The sequence below is a fragment of the Meleagris gallopavo genome, chromosome 3 (assembly GCF_000146605.3).
Source record: "Meleagris gallopavo isolate NT-WF06-2002-E0010 breed Aviagen turkey brand Nicholas breeding stock chromosome 3, Turkey_5.1, whole genome shotgun sequence".
Lineage (NCBI taxonomy): Eukaryota > Metazoa > Chordata > Aves > Galliformes > Phasianidae > Meleagris > Meleagris gallopavo.
Genome location: NC_015013.2, coordinates 49,015,873 through 49,021,660, shown reverse-complemented (window position 1 = coordinate 49,021,660; position 5,788 = coordinate 49,015,873). Strand labels below are relative to the sequence as shown.

Here is a 5,788-nt window from a genome sequence, read left to right as displayed (position 1 = left end):
AAGAAAAAGAAAAAAAAAAAGAAAAAGAAAAATACCTCCATATATTCATTTATGCTTCCTGCTTATTTTTTTCTGAAATGAAGCAGAACAGACAGGAACATCCGAGCTCTTCTGCATCAACTGAAATTTTATGTGGTCCTAAAACTCCTCATCCTCTTCATGCTTCTAAATTAAATGATTTCTTCTAAGTCTACTTTCTAACTTGGTCCCATCTCCTGTCTCATTAATCATGTTTACTACATTTCTCTGTGTTTCCTTGCTTTGCTATAACACAGTGACAAAAATACGACAGGATGTCCAGAAATGCAACTTTTACTCATGAAATCATGCTGTAATATTTTATGTTTAGCCATCTTTTTGGTTTTTAATGTATCTGAGTGTTTCATCTGCTTTTGTATGTTTTCTAAGCTACTGCAATATGCTGGGTGGCTTTTTTCAGTGAATGATGCTTAGATTTTCCCGAGCTAATTAATTGCCATCAGTTCTTGACAATATTTTCCAGCGCAAACTCCTCAGCATTATCTGTTTAATTTTGCTTGCCATCACGTTGCCATTCTATCTTAGTTCTCTGTCTTACTCTGGAATTTCTTTAGGTTTTTCTGAAATTCAGTTAACTCAATAAATGGCCAAGTGCTGTCATGAATTTTCCCGTTTAGATCAATGGGCGCTGGGTCTGAACAACAGCAAGCAAGCTGTGGCTGTAGCAGTGAAAACAAATGTTTCCATCCTCATTCTGGAAGATGTTTAAGGTGGTTAATGAACACGTTGGACAAACCCATCCTTATTGCTACTATTGATCCCAGGGGCAATTTGGAGTTAACCTCTCTGCCTGCATGACTGCTGATCCCTCTGCAGCTTGGGGAGCTATGCACAACTCTGGAACCTGCTGCTCCGGAGCCGAAGCCCTGGTTCTTCCACAGCTGTCCCTTCAATTCCAGGTAAGCTCCTTAACCTCAGGTACAACCAGCTCATTTGGAAGCAGTGGGCATCTGCTAGCATTTATAAAATGCTTTCAAGGGGCACGATTCAAAGCAGCCTGATGTATATATATAGTTTTCCATCCTCTAGTCAGTTTTTCAGCACAACTGGATTTTAATTCTGGAGCTGCTGTGGTTTTTCTTCAGGCAGACTTTACTATAAGCTTTTGGAAACACTAAATAAATTGCGTCTTCTGGTTCTACTTTATTGACTGCTTCATTAACTCTTTCCTGTCGTTCTAAGAGGGCTGAGATGATTTCAGTAGGAGCACTACAGCTTTCCCTTGCTATCTATGTGCCTCGGCACGTTATGTGCAGCGATTCTCTGAATAGTTTCCTAGTACTGAAGTAAGAGTTACTGGTTTATAATTCCCAGGATCATCATTAGCACCTTTCTAAGAGATGGGTACAACCTTGGCCATTCTCCAGTCCTCTGGTACGGTAGCTGTTTTTAATGATAAATTACATATTTTTGTTAGCACTCACTTGTGCCGGTCCTTGGTTCCGTCAGAACTCTCGGATGAATACCATCTGGTCTGGCTGATTGACTGCACTATAATTTCTCGGCTTGTTCCGTCACCTTTTCTGATACTCCTATTTCTGACAGCCTCTCACTTTCAACACCTAAAAAGAACGAAGCCTATGTAGTGTTCATCCTTTGTTTAAGAGCTGTTTAGCTCTCTTTTTCTTCTTTTTCTATTTTTAATTGTCTAATGCAGCTGAGCGTAAGGAAAAAGAGGTTGACTCCAAATATCTTTTTTGTTTCTGTTTATGAACATTTTATATATATATTTATATAAAAAAACAACAAAGTGAAAAACAACAACAAACATAAAGATGGCATTTGTTAGGGGATGGTAGTGTCAGAAGTCCAAAATTTCAAGCTCATTTTTATTTTCTGTTAACTGTGAATTGTACTTTGCAGTAGTGAGTCACTGTGGATTACTTGGGAAAACCTGCCAAGGGAAGCATATATAACATTTTGGGGAGGGATTTCTGTGTTATATGTTATGGCTTAGTGAAAAAATAAAGATGTATGTGTGTTACCCATTCTCCTAGATCCTAGAACAGAAAAAGAAAGCAGAAGATGAACTTCTGTGATGGAATATCTCATTGAAAAACAAGCAAATAGAGAAAAACAAAGCAATTACCATACATGGAAATAGAGCAAGAAAGAAAAGTATCATAATCAATGTCAACTGGTAGAATATTTCTCAGCTCTGCATATGTCTCTATGCACCTTCCCACTCTTCCCACATACACATACAAATCTCTGCTCTGTCTGCTTTTATTATTCACGGTGCTTTCTGTCTATTTTACACTATAAGCTCCTCAGGCAGAAATCTTGTCTTTTCATAAGTCCATAATGTGATATACATGCCAATCAGACTGTTTAAATAGTAGTAACTGAGGGTTTTTTCGTTTTCCTTTCATTTCCTTTTCATTCTTTCTTTTTTTCTTTTTTCTTCTTTTCTCTCTCTCTTCTTTTTTTTTTTAAACAAACAAATATTAAGTTAAAATCAAAGGTAATAATTAGTTTAAAACAGCACTCAGAGGCAGCCCTCGAAAAAGTGACCTTTTGAGCCACAACCAAACCAGCCAACTTTATTGTGTCTTGAGGTCAAGGCTCCTATTTCACATGACTTCAGGGTCTTTATGTGCAGACTACCCTGCAGTAAACCCCGCAGAAAGTTATGATCAAGTAGATTTTACACTTCAGTCATCTACTGAGGTACAGAAACAAGATTCCACTCAATCTGAGATGAAAGTATTCCAGATCCAGGCTCAGGAATGCAACAGAAAATTCCTGAAAGAGAGGAAATTAAAATGTTGCAGCAAAAACAAACAAACAAGGACCAAAAAACAAACAAAACAAAAACAAAAAACCCAAACCACCACCAACAACAACAAAAAAACCCAAACCCAAAACAAAGCAAAGCAAAACAAAACCCCTGGAAAAACAGAAATTAAACCAGAAGGGTGGCTAATGCAGAGCAACGGCATTTAGTTCTTTCGAGTGGGCTGGACCTTACAATTACAACTTTGTCACCGCAGTTTGAAATCTATTAAAAGGATTTATGCTTTGCAGCTGACATTTAAAATTAGGGATTTATTGGACTAGGAATGAATATTTCGCCTGCAATTATTATTTTTTTTTAAGATTGTATTTCAGAAACTATTATTTTCTGTTTAATCTACTGTGGCAAGATTTTGTGGTGTTGGAACATTTGAAAAATACAAAGACAGAAATCATTTTATTAATTGTAAAGAGACTCCAACCCTGAGACTGCTCTGGAGCTGCATCACACCCCATTTTCACTGAGTACCCAATATTTCCCACTTGTCCATGCTGTTGTTCTGGGGCAAGAGAAAGTGAATGACATCTGATACTGCATAACTCATGCACCAATAACAAACAGAGAGTTTTAATTCAGGATTTTTTACTTCTTTTCTCTGCGGGCTTTTTAAATTTGCTGTTTGGAAATTTATACACATATTTCTGGGTATTGCTGGAAGCCTCTGAAAAGCTGTGTGTTTTTCCATTCTTGTGCGTTTATAGAGATGGATTAAACTTCACTGCAGCTGAATTTTTGAATTCTTGAACTGAAAATAATTATGGGAAAAGAAGGGTATTTTTCAACTTAGGAAAATGATTAATTTAAGACAGTTGTGTCCTCTTACCACTGTTCTAAACCAGTCTTCGCAAAAACAAAGAAATAAAGATTGTACAGCCATATTTACACAACTCCTGCCTAGCAGTTCTGTGTCAGAGCATCTACTCACAGCAGCAGGGAAGGAAGGCAGAGCTCTATCAGAAGTTCGAGTATGATTTTTTAAACAAACCCACAAGCATCAGATGTCAGTAGTGTCTGCAAGCCTCATGTTGCTACCTGTGCTGCTTCAGGTGTGAAACCTAGCAGAGCCCACATCACAGGTCACCTCTGCTAAGCATTGTGCATCCTCTGCAGCTGCCACATTGCTTTGCCAAATCCCAACTTAAACTGTTGCATGGTTCTTCCACAGAGAGATTGGGAAGGGGAGCTGAGGTGGTCTGAAAATATTGTATGAACAGTATGTGCTGCTGGCTTCACTCTGCAGGGTGGGTGGCACAGTGGTGTGAGCAGGGGGAGCCATCCACAAGAGGGAGGTCAGTGCAGTGCTGCTTCGGGTGCATATGCACCCTGAGAGAAGGAAACTTGGCAAAGAAAGTGCTTTTCTCTTTGGCCAAGAGGCTGAAGCTCCAGCAAGCAGCTAGGGGGAGGGGGATCTGTGCCTCCACGGTGTGGGGCAGCTGGGGGTGCCACCCTTGACTGGGGCAAACGGTGTGTGAGGGGTGAACATGATGGAGATGTGAGCAGAACAGGTGCTGGGGTGCACAACAGGAAGAAGGGCGATGGCACCCACAAACCTCACCAATGTGGGCTGCATTTCGGTCAAGTCCAGCAGTCTGTTTTCATTCATGCAGAAGCATAGGTGTAGATTTTATCAGGACTCGGGGCTGGAGCACCCGCAGCTGTGGATTACAGATGCTTCCTGCCGTGTATAAACACAATCATTATGTGAAGGCATGGCACCCACCCCGCTCCCTCCACAGCCAGCCCTCTGCACTGAAGCGCTTTGTTCTCCCCGGAGTTATTTTTACGGCTGCAAGCAGGACGCTGCCCCAAAGTTACTAGCAGCAGCCGTGTTTTTCATGTCAATTAAATGGATTCTGTTACTTGTAAAATGCGTGCGCAAACACAATGCCATACTTCAATCACAAAGTGTGTTTTCTTAGCATGGAGTGATATATAGCGACACTTGTGTGAGTGACAGCAGGAACGCAAGCCTTAGCAAACACCACCTGTAACTTTGAAGCCGGCAAAGCTCTGTTAGCAAAAACACGAACTTCAGGAACAAATCATAGGGTTTTTGTGTTGCGTTGCTACTTCTAACCATCGGCTTTCAGCACGGAGGGTTAGCTCTGGGAAGGACGCAGCCGAGGGAAGGATGCTGAGTGCTCCCTCTCCATTCGGGAAGGGATTGCTTTGGTTTCCAAAGGCAGAGAGCAATGCTCGCTCCTCACCGCGCTTCAGATGCTGCCATAGTTAATCATCACCCCGCTTAATTTATATTAAACCTTTCTCCAGCAAAACGGAGGTCCCAGCAGTTTTTAATGTCCTCTGTTCACAACTTGTGCTGCGCTGGATGTCGGGGTTATTCCCTCCTTTCAATGAGTCCGTCAATAAATAGCTCTGCTCCGCAGAGCGGGGCTCCTTCTGCCGGGGCGGTGGGAGCCTCTGTCAGCAGAGCTGCAACGGGAAAGCAGCGCGATGAGTTGGAGGAACAGTGCTCCGTGATGTGTTATGGAGTTACCGAGCGGTGCTTCCTCACCTCTCACAGAGAGCTCTGAGAAAGAAAAGTTACTTGGGGGTGGCCAGCCAGGGGTGACCCATCTCTTTATGACAAGAGATAGATGAGTCGCGTTATAACGCGCGTCGGAAAACCCTTCATAGTCAGAGATTCCTCTCCTAAAGAGAGCACTAAACTGCCGCAAAGTTAACGCGCGGGGAGCGGGGCTGCTGCTCTGCCCACGCACCGCTCCCCAGCACCTCTCGGATTTGGCGGGTGCGGGAGGGAGAGGAAGAAAGACCACTTGAAAAATTAAAAACAAATAGAAAGGAGGCAAAGCAGCCGTCCACACAGCGCCAGCCCGGCCCCGAGCCCTCGCAGCCGGAGCGCCGCTCCCGCCCGTACCCCCATCCTACCAGAAGGGGGACCTTTCCCGCTCTCCGCCGCGGCTCTGCCTGAATTTCTGAGGAGAGAAGCGC

The 5,788-nt window shown here is 42.7% G+C and overlaps 1 long non-coding RNA gene across 2 annotated transcripts; it reads right to left on the bottom strand.

The window, feature by feature from the left end:
* Positions 1-1,744: 1,744 nt before the first annotated feature.
* LOC104910298 lies at positions 1,745-5,788 on the bottom strand. 2 transcript variants are annotated; one of them, XR_792944.2, is made up of 4 exons: positions 5,726-5,788; positions 4,822-5,269; positions 4,392-4,511; positions 1,745-2,784 (listed from the first exon to the last, which is right to left on the bottom strand). It is a non-coding gene; the product is annotated as an uncharacterized LOC104910298 (long non-coding RNA). The 2 variants fall into 2 exon arrangements; XR_792943.2 differs by having other exon boundaries at positions 4,392-5,269.